Source organism: Bos taurus, chromosome 27 (assembly GCF_002263795.3).
Source record: "Bos taurus isolate L1 Dominette 01449 registration number 42190680 breed Hereford chromosome 27, ARS-UCD2.0, whole genome shotgun sequence".
Taxonomy (NCBI): domain Eukaryota; kingdom Metazoa; phylum Chordata; class Mammalia; order Artiodactyla; family Bovidae; genus Bos; species Bos taurus.
The window spans coordinates 6,762,423-6,775,702 of record NC_037354.1 but is presented as its reverse complement, the minus strand read 5'-3'; the positions used below and the strand labels follow the sequence as shown (position 1 = coordinate 6,775,702).

The following is a 13,280-nucleotide window of genomic DNA, read 5'->3' as shown; positions in this document are numbered from 1 at the left end:
TTGCCAACAAAGGTCCATCTAGTCAAGGCCATGGTTTTTCCAGTGGTCATGTATGGATGTGAGAGTTGAACTATAAAGAAAGCTGAGCACTGAAGAATTGATGCTTTTGAACTGTGTTGTTGAAGAAGACTCTTGAGAGTCACTTGGATTGCAAAGAGACCCAACCAGGCCATCCTAAGGGAAATCGGTCCTGGGTGTTCATTGGAAGGACCTGATGCAAAGAGCTGACTCATTTGAAAAGACCCTGATGTTGGGAAAGATTGCAGGCAGGAGGAGAAGGGGACGACAGAGGATGAGGTGGTTGGATGGCATCACCGAGTCAATGGACATGAGTTTGGGTAAACTCTGGGAGTTGGTGATGGACAGGGAGGTCTGGCATGCTGCGGTTCATGGAGTCACAAAGAGTCGGACACGACTGAGCGACTGAACTGAACTGAATGGTTGTTTACCCTAAAATACAGTTTCTACAAGAAGGGCAGAATAAATGCTTAATCTTTTCTCTTATATACCAGTTTCCAGAGTGATAAGTTGGCACCTTAACAAACTCCAAGTGTAAATAATATTGTTTTTTAAGTATCAGTACGACCTCGTGGATTTTTCTATATTTGGTGTTTAAAATATAATTTACTGTTATATTTTTGTGTATTTAATGCGTTTCTATATTATATATTTAATCAGTTATAGTCATAATTCTCTGCCAGGATGGAAAATGCTCCATCCTAGCCTAGGGAGTCTCTCTCAGATTGGAGCCAGTGTTCTCTGGACATTCACCAGCCTTTGGTAGCTTCTCTACTATCTAGCACAATGAGACTCCAGACTCATCTTGTCCATCTCATGCTCCGTACTTGGAACCTGCCACTTCTATAAGACATCGTGGTTCTTTCTAGTGGCAAAGGTAACGACCCATGGCCTGTGTGCTAGGGGTGCTCATTGCTACTTCACTGTCTCTGTATTTGTAGGAGTGGGGCTGAGAAATATACACTTGTTAAGAGGGGAAAAGTCCGGATTTTATACTAATACATCCAATTCAAATTTAAGGCTATAGGATTTTAATATAACCTTTTAATTTTATATGAATCTTTTCTTATGTCAAAGCTCTTGGTTCTGATGATGTTTTTCATCCTCCCCCCCAACCTGACTTTCATCTTGAGAAGCTTCAGATGGACACACAGGCAAGATTAGTACAGTGCGTACCCGTACACCCTCCCTCCGGATCCACCAGTTGTAATCGCTTTGCAAATTTAATTTGCTTTGAGCGATTATAGAGGAAGTTGCCAGCTTTGTGACATTTCAGCCAGCCCTAAATGCTTCAGCTCGTACCTCCTAGGAATAGGCCATTCTTCGGCAAAATGTCAGTGCAGGAAACAACTCAGATGCAAATCTCATAGATACTGCTCTGAGGAGGGGCACTGGTCATGGTGTGTTCAGATGACTTTGGCTTTTCCACTGGACAACAGTCATGTTTTGCATCTTCAAAATATATGTTCTGCATGCAAACTCTGCATACATTTTACACAAATATACATGTATTTTGTGAAAACAAAATTCTTCAAAAGTACTTAACAGGAAGCCATTGCCTTCCACTGCACCACCAGGGAATTCCCCCACGTTTTTATACTGCTTGATTTTTATGTGTGCTTATGATTGATCGAAGTAGAATGTGGACTTGTTCTTGCCAAATGAAGGAGAGGACAGCATGTGTATCATCAGGAGTTGTAAGAAATTTATTGGAGAAAAGGGAAGGCAACACTCTCTCTCCCAGCAGTGGGTGTCTACAGGCCTCGTGGTGCAGAGATGACAAAAGGCAGGGGCAGTGGTCCTGGAGATGCTTCTGTGAGTGATGTGTAAGTAGATCATGTGACTGTGCCGGAGTTAGAAATGGTCCTCCAGGAACCAGCTATTAGGCCTCCTTACTCGAGATAATTTTATGGTCCTAATGAAAGTTCTCAAATGCTAAGGTTAACCAACCCACAGCCCACTGTCAAGGCCCAGGGAGGAGCAGGGGCAGCAGTTCTGGGCTCAGCAGATGGACAGGCTGCTGAGATCGCTGGGTCTGGGATGAGCTTCTGCTACGAATGAGGGGAGCCTGAGGCTGTGTAATTTATCACGTGCTCTCAGTCTCACCTGGACCCCCTGCATTGCTCACCTGTAGATCTGGTGATGAATCAGAGTGGAGGTGGCAAGGCTCATGGCCTCGTCAGCATCCCCCAGTCCCATACTCGGTGGGCTTTGTGCCTGGCCTTTCTGTCCTTTCAAACTTCAAACTTTCTTAATCTCTTCCAAAAGGAGACACAAGACTCATTCTAGTCTCAAGGACGTCCGCCTCACAAAATCCTTTTATTAAAACAATGGTTACAAATATTCCACGTGGCTCCTGAGTGCCCTCTGCCATCGCTCCCAGCTCAGAGTCAACGGATGCAGCACTTGGCTTTGCCCCTGTAGCAGGTGCCTTCGATCCTGTTGTAGAGGGGGCAGGGCGATAGGTTGCAGGTCCCCCCTTTCCTGGCACATATGTAGCTGTCAGACCACTGGCCGAGAGCCGTAAGCTCGCCAGCACCTGAGAGGAGGGAAAAGCAACCATGTCAGACTCCTGGCTTGCAGCCACAGGGATTTCAGGATAAAGCAGGACAGACAGCCCTTTGCAAAGCATGTCACAGGGGTTTCCCTTACAAGAGCCTCACACTAAGATGACCTGTGGAGCTGCTCATGAAACATGGCATCTGAAGAACCCCCTCAATGCTGGTGGGTTATGGTGTCTCTACCCTTAGCGAGCCCTCATTTTTTGGCATTATCTTTGAAGATTCAGTACATTGTAGGGCCAAAAAGGAATAGCAACGTATCTCATCAGAGTGCTTTGATTACGTTCCTTATTCTAGAATGAGTCTGTGTGATTTTTAGCAAAGCACTCAAACATTCTGAACCCCAGTTCTCAAATTTAAAATTAAGGAGACTAGATTATGTGATCTCAATCATTTTCAAGATTCTGAGGCTGGTCATCTTTCTTTTGGTGGGGAAATAGGACTTTTATGGTTACTTTTTTTTTTTTTAATTTAAACTTTTTCTTTTATATTGGAGTATAGCTGATTAACAATGTTGTGATAATTTCAGGCAGACAGCAAAGGGACACATTGATGCATATACATGTATCCATTATCCCCCAAATGCTCCTCCCATCCAGGCTGGCGTGTAACATTGGGCAGAGTTCCATGTGCTATACAATACGTCCTTGTTGGACGTACAGTACTTATATATACCATTTTACATAAACTATTTTATATATAGCAGTGTGTACATGTCCATCCCATTATGGCCGCATTTAATTCTCCAAGAAATGTATCACTTTTTCCTAACTAACTGACAGAGGAATAGAGATTAAATGTTCTCATTATCTGATCAGTCAATGGTTATATTATGTTAAAAGATGCAGGAAAATATTGGAAAAAATTCAACATTGATTCATGATTGAAAAAAAGAAAGAAAGAACTCCTACCAAATAAGGAACTGGAGGAAACGACCTTAACCTGATAAAGAGTATTTACAGAAGCCTACAGCACACTGTACACTTAATGGTCAAGCACTGAAACATTCCATGAGATGGCAATCAGACGAGCGTAACTGCTAGTCATTATCATTCCACATTGTACTTGAGGCACTAGCTACGGGAATAAGATAAGAAAGAAAGAAACAAAAGGTAGAAGCGTTGGAAAGGAAGAAAAAAAAACTGTCTCTATTTGCAGATATTATGGTTATATGTAGGCAGTCTAAAAGGAGTTAACAGGAAAGATTAGCAAATTTGCTGTCCATGAGATCAATATACAAAAAGAAAACAAAGAATTTTACTTCTGCAATCAACAGGAAAAAAAAAAAAAAAGAAAGAAAGAAAAACACCTTATAGAAGAGCATAAAACATGCCTGGTTACAAATCTAAAAAATAATGTGCAATATCTCTATCTATAAAGAATATAGTATTTTTTTTTTTTGTAATTTAAAGAGGCCCTAAATAAGTAGAAATGCTAGGCTTAAGCATTGGAGGATTAATTATTTTTAAACTTTTAATTTTCCCCCAATTAAGTGACTTCACTTTCACTTTTCACTTTCATGCATTGGAGAAGGAAATGGCAACCCACTCCAGTATTCTTGCCTGGAGAATCCCAGGGACAGGGGAGCCTGGTGGGCTGCCGTCTATGGGGTTGCACAGAGTCGGACACGACTGAAGTGACTTAGCAGCAGCAGCAGCAAGCTGGGGTGCTGGCCCAAAACCATGAAAATCCCAGGATATTCTTGCAGTGAAACTTGAAGAGCTGATTCTAAAATTTTTGTGGCAATTCAAAGGATCAAGAATAGTTAAGGCAGTATTAGCAAAAAAGGCAGGAGAACTTGCTTTACTGGGTTTTGAGACTAATTATAGAGCACAATGGCAACCTACTCCAGTACTCTTGCCTGGAAAATCCCATGGATGTAAGAGCCTGGTTAGGCTGCAGTCCACAGGGTAGCTAAGAGTTGGGCATGACTGAACGACTTCATTTTTACCTTTCATGCATTGGAGAAGGAAATGGTAACCCACTCCAGTATTCTTGCCTGGAGAATCCCAGGGACAGAGGAGCCTAGTGGGCTGCCGTCTATGGGGTTGCACAGAGTCAGACACGACTGAAGTGACTTAGCAGCAGCAGCAGCAAGCTGGGGTGCTGGCCCAAAACCATGAAAATCCCAGGATATTCTTGCAGTGAAACTTGAAGAGCTGATTCTAAAATTTTTGTGGCAATTCAAAGGATCAAGAATAGTTAAGGCAGTATTAGCAAAAAAGGCAGGAGAACTTGCTTTACTGGGTTTTGAGACTAATTATAGAGCACAATGGCAACCTACTCCAGTACTCTTGCCTGGAAAATCCCATGGATGTAAGAGCCTGGTTAGGCTGCAGTCCACAGGGTAGCTAAGAGTTGGGCATGACTGAACGACTTCATTTTTACCTTTCATGCATTGGAGAAGGAAATGGTAACCCACTCCAGTATTCTTGCCTGGAGAATCCCAGGGACAGAGGAGCCTAGTGGGCTGCCGTCTATGGGGTTGCACAGAGTCAGACACGACTGAAGTGACTTAGCAGCAGCAGCAGCAGCATAGAGCCACTGTAATTAGACCAGATGGTGAGGATACAAACATACCAATGGAACAGGGCAGACGAATATACAAACAGAATAGCAGAAGATGCCCAAGGAGATCCATGCAGATACTGAAAGTTGAACAACAGTGGCTCAGCATAACAGTGGAGGAAAATGGTCTCCTCCATGCTTGGTTCTGGAACAATTAAATATTCATAATGGAAAAAATAAACCCTTTACCCTTAGTCACACCATACGTGCACATTAAAAATCACTGCCAGATGATTATCAACCTAGATGTAAAAGGAAAATCAATAAGCCCTCAGAAGACAACACTGAACACTCTTCATGCCTTTAGGCTAGAAAAAGATTTCTTAAGGCATCAAAGTACTAACACTAAAGGAAAAATGTGACATGCTTAACCACCTTAAAATAATGTGGAAAATTCAGAGTGAAAAACTAAGGCACAAAGTGAGGGAAGATATTTGTCATGCTTACAACTGACACAGCTGCTATGTAGAATATATAAAAAATTAGTCCGGATTACAGGGCCTCTCCTCCAACCAGCCTCCACACCCAGGAGACCAATCACTTAAAGGAGCTATGTCTGGGGCACCCCTGGTGGTCCAGTGGTTAAGAATCTGCCTTGCAATGCAAGAGACATGGGTTTGATCCCCAGGCCCAGGAACATCCCACATGCCTCAGAGCAACTGAGCCCCATGTGCCACACTACTGAGCCTGTGCTCTAGAGCATGGGATCCACAACTACCGAAGCCCACGTTCCAGAAAGCCCGTGCTCATCCCCAACAAGAGAAGCCACTACAACAAGAAGCCTGTACACGCAACAAAGAGCAGCCCCCGCTGCATAGCTAGAGAAGGTCCTCACATCAGCGAAGACCCAGCACAGCCAAAATGAAGAAATAGATCCTTACAAAGAAGAAGAAGCCATGTTTGATTCTGTGACTCTGGTTTGAAAGCCTCTGGGGCCCACCTGAACACAGATGGGGTCTCCTGCTGCCTCAGGCCTGATTGACCTGTGCTTCCCTACATCCCTGGCTCCTCTCCTGACCCGTCACCCGGGTCCTGGTACGCTTTGTGCCTGGACAGCCCTGCAGTGTTGAAGCTGATGGCCTGGGTTTGACAGAGTCGCTGCTCTGTCTGTTACCAATCATGTGACTTTAGCCAAGTTATTAAGCCACAGAATGGGGGTAATGAGTCTTCCTCCCCATAGCGGAGCTGGGAGGACTAGAGTAAGAGTGAGAGCTCTGTTTTTTTTTTTTTTTAATTTATCTGGATGTCTGGGCTTTCAAGGGGATCCCCTGGTTTCTCAGTGGTAAAGAGTCTGCCTGCAATGCAGGAGACCAGGGTCCAATCCCTGGGTTGGGGAAGATCCCCTGGAGAAGGAAATGGCACCCTACTCCAGTATTCTTGCCTGGGAAATCCTATGGATGGAGGAGCCTGACAGGCTACAGTCCATGGGGTCACAAAGAGTCGGACATGACTGAGCGGCTGCGCCTACCTCTTGGGCTTTCATACCAGCTCTCCTTCCCATGTGGTTTGTCCTTTCCCTCTCTCATTTTGATAGAGGCAGAGTGAAGAGACAAAATAGGTGATTAAATAGTTAATCCGACTAGGGGATTGCAAGCAGAAAAATATGGGAGACCCCTGTAAGTTAGTGATCACTCGAGAGAGCAGGTTTGCTTAACCCCAAGACCAAGCAGATTGCTTAGCAACCAAACCGTGCAGCAGAGGCATGAGGCATGGCTCAAAACAGTAAAACAATGGTGGCATGAGACCCACGTCTGCCCAGTGAGCTCAGTGAGTCAATGACCCCCAGGACATGCTCTCTGCACACATAGTAGAACTAATTTGTGGACTTAGCTTGACCAGGAAGAGACGAGAAAATGCCCCTGCTCGATCTGGAGGAGGAGCAATGTTGGAAGCATGATGTCCACTTAAGAAAGTCAAAGAAGTTCTTCTCCCCCTCCCCACTTTTCCATTGCTTATAAAAGAAGGCTGTAAGTTTTTGGGGTGCAGCACCCCATTGCCTGCCCACTTTTAAACCTCAAAAATGTTGTATTCTAATAAATCACTTCTATCACTTTGCCTGTCATTGAATTCTTTTCTGGGCTAAGAGATAAAGAACTTTGGTACCAGAGCTCTTCAAAAACACCCCCTGGCAAAAATGACTCCAGTTTCACTTTCACTGGTTTAGTTAACCTGGGGCTGAAAATCCAGATTCCCACCTCAGCCAGGCAGATAACACAGCTCTGTGAAATGGGCTGAGGTGAGGCAGTAGGGACTGGTGGTGTCTGCGGTGTCCTGAGGAGTGCATCCTGTGTGGAGGCAAAGCCACTCTTGAGCTGCAGCTCACTGCTGCCATGCAGGAGTCTGCCACATCTGTTGTGTCTTTAGGAGAAGATAACATGTACACAGTGCTATATTTGATGTGGATAACCAAAAGGGCTTCCCTGGTGGCTCAGCAGGTAAAGGATCTGCTTGCAATACAGGAGACACAGGAAATTTGGGTTCAACCCCTGGGTCAAGAAGATCTCCTGAGGAGGGCATGGCAACCCACTCTAGTATTCTTGCCTGGACAATCCCATGGACAGAGGAACCTGGCAAGCTACACTCCATGGAGTCACAGAGACAGACTTTGACTGAAGCCACGGAGAACGCAACCAAAAGGACCTACCGAATACCACAGGGAACTCTGCTCAATATTATGTAACAACCTAAACTGGAAAAGATTTTGAAAAAAGAGTAGATACATGTATACGTACAACTGAATTATGTTGCTGTACACTTGAACATAACACATTTTTCATCAAGTATACTCCAATATAAAATTAAAAGTTAAATAAAATTTTAAAACTTTTTTAAGGAAAGAAGATAAAAATCTGATTTTTTTGTGTGACATATCCTGACTTTTAAGTGGGAGAGAGTTAAAAGAAATATTATTTTGAAAATTCCATGAACTCAAAAATGACTTTCATCATTCCCTCACTTCTCAGCATCCTCAACAAAGCCTTCCCGGCTCCTCGAGGCCCCGTCAGCTCTCATCGTCACGTGTTCCCCTAGCACTGTGCCCTTAACAGCATTTCACAGCACAACTGTCACTAGCTAAGGAATTCTGTAATTGGTTTGCTTGTGCTCTGCTTCTCAAATGTGCGGCCATGGATTCTGGGGCTGTTCCCCGAGGCATCCTCTCATCCCAGGGCAATGCCTGCCTGCAGCAGCTCTTCGCCCAATACTCCTTGAACAGCGAGGACACAGCCTCAGCTTTTCTCAGCACCTCTGCTGGGCTCCCGTCCAGCTTCTGCAGGGACCTGGGTGGCCTTGCCACTGTGACATTATTCCATGTTCACACAAAGACCACCCGTGTAAGCTAACAGTGGGCGACACAGGCCTTTTTCTTTGACTGGGAGGAAGACTGTTCAAGAGAACACCAAGTCTTAGGATCTCCTGCAGTGACCACAAAGCGCTGGTTCCCCAGGGCCTCACGGGCCTCGATTCCCCACCTGTGAAACGACCCGGTCTGAGGGCTCTTCCAGAAAAGGAGTGAACCGACCCTGTAGGGGTTCGGGGTGGCTGAGTAGTGCTGCCTCCCTCCCTGCACTAGCCCCAGGCCTCTGGCATTGGGGCAGCCTGCTGGCAGGGCGGATATTGCAGGGGCAGCTGCAGCAGCCACAACAACCAGCACACAGCAACGAGCACGCAACCACAAGGAGGGGAAACACCCCAGCTGGCACCTGAGCATGGGGCACCTCCACCCTGGGACACAGGCTGGGCACCCCAGTGTGTTCTGACGCAGAAAACACCTGGGGTCTTCCTCCCCTCCAGAAGTTTCACATCCCCCAGAAAACGTGGTGTCAAGCTTGCCCTTCCCTGCAGCCCCTTTCCCAGTGTGAGCATCTCAGGGCTCAGAGCGGGTGCTCCACCTGCAGGGACCCCGCCGCTCAGGGTCCCCCAGCTCCAGCCCAGAGATGGGGAGGACCTCACTCCGTCCCTTCTAGAAGAGAAGTTGGGCTCAGTGAGCAGTCCTGAGGGTCCCCATACTGAGGCCCTCTTTGCTGCTGCTTCTGTGCAACAGGGCTTGCCTGTCGTCCAAGGGCAGTATCTAAGCCAGTCCAGTTTATGCTGGGCGCTCCATCATATTAGCTGCCATTTCTGGAAGGAGTGATTAGTAAGTTCAGTTCCTCCTGCGAGTCCCTGGGAACACTCTTTTTCGAGGCTTTGGATGAGATGCTTGCAATCCTACTTAAATGTCACAGACTGGAAACAACTCTTCAAGTTAATACCGTGGCTTTCAAACATTTTGAGTGTGAACTGAGCTGCAGTAAGAGACTTTACACAGCTGCTCATGAACACACGTGATGTGAGATGAATGTGATAACAGCAGGACACTGCATGGATTTCTCTGAGTCTCTTAAGGGTCCTGACTGGAAACATTAAAGTTCTGTATTGGAATACTTTGGAACCCAGCTGTCTGAGGGGTGCCCTGAGGAACCCCTGGAGTAAATGAGGCCCAACTAACTGCACAACGACGTGCTGGCCTGGAGGAAAGCACAGCAGGGCTTGCAGGGAATTCCAGAGCTTAATGCTCTTAGAGCCCTCTGCCGCAGCCCACTCACTCTGCCAATGAGGAAACTGAAAGCCAGAAGAGGTGACTGGCTGGAGATGACCTGGGAGTGAGTGGCGGGGCTGGGATAAACTGTGTTCTTGATTCTTCTGGCAGGCAGGGGCTCCCCTTCTCTTACACCAGGGGCATTGCTGATTTGACCCCGAGGAACTGGCATCCCCTGGCCTGACACAGAGCTCCCCTGCACTGCACTGGGGAATGGGCCACCCTGGAGGATGTGAGCAGATTTCTCAAGGAAGGTGGATCCCTGAGTGTCTGCACATGGGTGAGTCAAAGACTCTGGCAGAACTGGTCTTGTGGGCAGGGCAGGTGGCACCTGCTTGCAGGAGAACACCTGGGAGGGCCTACCCCAGGCCCTGGCAAGAGACGGGGTGCACCTCTGGGCTGGCTGGACGCTGCACCTCTCGGGGGTAAGGGGGCATATTACAGATGGAGTAGGGGTCCCCTTCACAGAGGATACTTTCTGGAATCCCAAGACAGAGACAGGGCTTGGGGTGTGGGGGCTGCCTGGCACCTGACATCCCCGCCAAGGGCAGAGGGAAGGGAGCCCTGAGGGAAAGATGAGAGAGAGACAGGAGGGCCCTCCTGCCGCTCAGCTGCCCTCAGGCTCCTGGGAGAACTAGCCCAGGGAGGCTCTAGGCAGGCAGATGCACTCAGGACGGCCCCACCCCTCGGTCGGACCACCCCTCGCCATCTGCCCCCAACAGGCCGCTCAGCCCCGGAGAGGCCTTCCTGCTGCCCTGGGCTTGGGTTGCAGAGAAGGTCAACCTCAGACGCGTCCCCGAGTTCCAGCCCCGGGCGCTACAGGGTCCCGGCTCACCTGGGCCCAGCTGGGAGAGAAGCAGGCCGAGGGCCAGCAGCAGCAGGTGGAGGACCCTCATGGTGGCCGCCGGTGGCCGGAGGCCCAGGGAGGGAGGCTCAGGGGAGGCCGGGCTCCAGAGGCTCCAGAGGCAGCAGGGTCACCGCCTTTATAGGGCTGGAGGATTGTACAACCGCACACACCGACGTGAAGGGCGGCGTCCAAGGCCAGGGAGAGATTCGAATAAATAACCCTTCATGTCAAGGCCTGAGTCGTCGGGGAGTCACGTGGATGCGCGTTTCCCTTTGGTTGCAGCTGAATCCTGCGCTCGGCTTGCAGGCCTGGAGGCGGCGCCTGCTCTGCTTTGGGTTCCCGCGGAGCTGCTCAGATGGAGTTCCTGGGACGGGAGTGCACGCTGGAACCCCTCCCGCCAGAGGCTCAGGGAGCCGGACAGGTGGCCCCGGGGGCACTGAGTCAGGCGGCCGCCTGGCTGGCAGCCCGCGTCAGGCCTTTAGCTGAGCTGTGCTTTCCATGCGGTGCCCCGGACTTCACCCTCGTCCCTCACAAAAGCCGGGCTGTTGCCTTTCCTCCAACCTTTAGGGATGGAATTTTCTTCCTGCCCAAGGTTGACTAATACTAGTCTTTCTAGTTTCTGGCTGGTGTTGCTTTTTTTAATCAAAATATCTCTCAAATCTTTTATAATCTATGAGCTCCTTCTGTCACTTAAACTTTTTTTTTTGTCAAGACAGATTTTTTGGAGCAGTTTTAAGTGCACAGCAAAATTTAGGGGAAGGGACAGAGTTCGTTGTATTCAAACATTTCTCCTTTCACTCACTGACTCAAGTGTGTGTATGTGGTTTCTGTTATGTGCTGGGTGATGTTTAGGGTCTTAGGGTGCAGTGACGACCAAGATTTATGTTGGTTTCCTGCAAAAGTCTAGTTGAGGAGATGGACGAGCAAACAGGACGTTGCCATGGCACTGGATAGGCCCTCAGATTGGCAGCAAGTGAAGACCACGGAACAAGGCAGGGATCTGAGGGAGTGTGTGTGAGTTTGGCTTTGGTTTCTTCCTTAGGCAATAGGGAGGTCTGGGAAGATTTGAATCAGGAGAAATACACAAGCCAGTTGCCATTTTAGAAACCATCTCAGGGAAGTGTGGGTGGAGAAAGAGAAGACTGGACTTGGGAGGCCAAGGGAGGAGCTGGTGGAGCAATGAGGGTCTTAACTAAGGTCATGAAGAGGGGAAGAAAGGAGACATGGATTCAAGGGATCTTAAGAAAGAAAAGTCTCCCAGACACTGGAGACAGACTGAGCTCGATTCCTGGCTCTGTCTAGGTAAAAGGTGATGCCCCGGACCAAGGTAGCATAACCCGGAGGAGGAGGTGATTCGGGGAAGTGGTGGTGAGTTGCATAGACATTTCTGCAGAAGGAGTGTCTCGGTTTGGGTTTCCCGAGATGCAGAATGTGAGCCCAGAACGTGACTGAAGGTGGAGAGCTGGGAGAGTAAAGAGAGGGGAGAGGTGACTGGACGAGAAGGAAGCAGACAGAGACGTGCGCCACCAGCCTGAGGTTCCCTTCCTTGTCAGTGGCAGGGCTCCAGGCTCCCGCTTTCTCAGTGGAGCTGCCGAGCCTGGCACCACGGCTGGGACAACCTCTTGGCTGGACTTGCCCCATCTGTGAACCAGGGAGATTCAGACAGAGCCCGTCAGGTCGGCACAGCTGGCATGTGTGTTGTTTACACAGATCAGGGGAGGGACTGGCGGGGCACCTGTGTGCGGCGCTCCTTAGAGTAAGAACAGCCACTTTCACTGACAGCTCACGGGCCCCGGGCCAGCCCACATGCCCTGCGTGACTACTGGGCATGGAGCGCTCTGCAGCAGAGATGGACTCGACTGCATTTCAACGATATTTATGACATAACCACCATGTGCTGAGCGCCGCAGGAGGGAAGAAGGCGCCCTGCTCCTGGGGGCTGGCGGCTCCTGTGGGTGAGCCTCTCTCTTGTTTCCCAGCCACCTCCTCTGAGAAGTCCTCCCTGACCTTCCCTTGTCCAAAAGTGCCTGGTACTTCTGGGCTGCCCCTTTTACAGCCTCCTTCCTGTCGTGTTCTTGGCATGCTGGCTGCTTCCCCCGACATCAGTGGGGTCTGAGGGAGGGGCCGCATGGAGACCCCCATCATCTCCCCTCCCAGGAGAGTCTGGTGTCGGTATAGATGACCAGTCGCTGGAGGAAATGAATGAAATGAGTGCTGCCATGGACTGAATGGTGTCCCCCAGTTGCCCATGTTGAAGCCCTGTGTTTGGAGGTGGGGCCTTTAAGGAGGTAGTTAAGGCTGAAAGAAGTCACAAGGCCCCATCCCTGTAGGACGGGTAGTCTTATAAGCAGAGGAAGAGATTCATTGCTCTCTTTGCCACATGAGCACACGATGAGAAAGCCACTTCCAGAACCACGAGACAGGAGCTTCTGCCCTTCAGGCTCCCAGCCTGTGTGTTTCGTTACAGCAGCCATCCCGACTAACACACGTGTCTGCACCTCGGTTAACTCTCCGTCTCCTAGGACCCCAGAACTCCTGGGACTCCAGTCCTGAGAGCTCCCCAAACTCTTGACACCCCAGCGATGGCCCTTCTCTAAATGCCACAGCCCACGTTTGTGAAAGGATTTCAATCTGAAATGGAACCAGAAGATATAAAATGGAAAATCTTATGCATGTGCCCTCAGAAAAGTAAAACTTCAGGACTAGAAAC

General features: G+C 48.7%; 1 long non-coding RNA gene across 1 annotated transcript; it reads right to left on the bottom strand.

The window, feature by feature from the left end:
- Positions 1-2,309: 2,309 nt before the first annotated feature.
- Positions 2,310-13,077, bottom strand: LOC112444643 (uncharacterized). The gene is made up of 2 exons (XR_003033005.2): positions 10,559-13,077; positions 2,310-2,557 (listed from the first exon to the last, which is right to left on the bottom strand). It is a non-coding gene; the product is annotated as an uncharacterized lncRNA (long non-coding RNA).
- Positions 13,078-13,280: the final 203 nt, after the last annotated feature.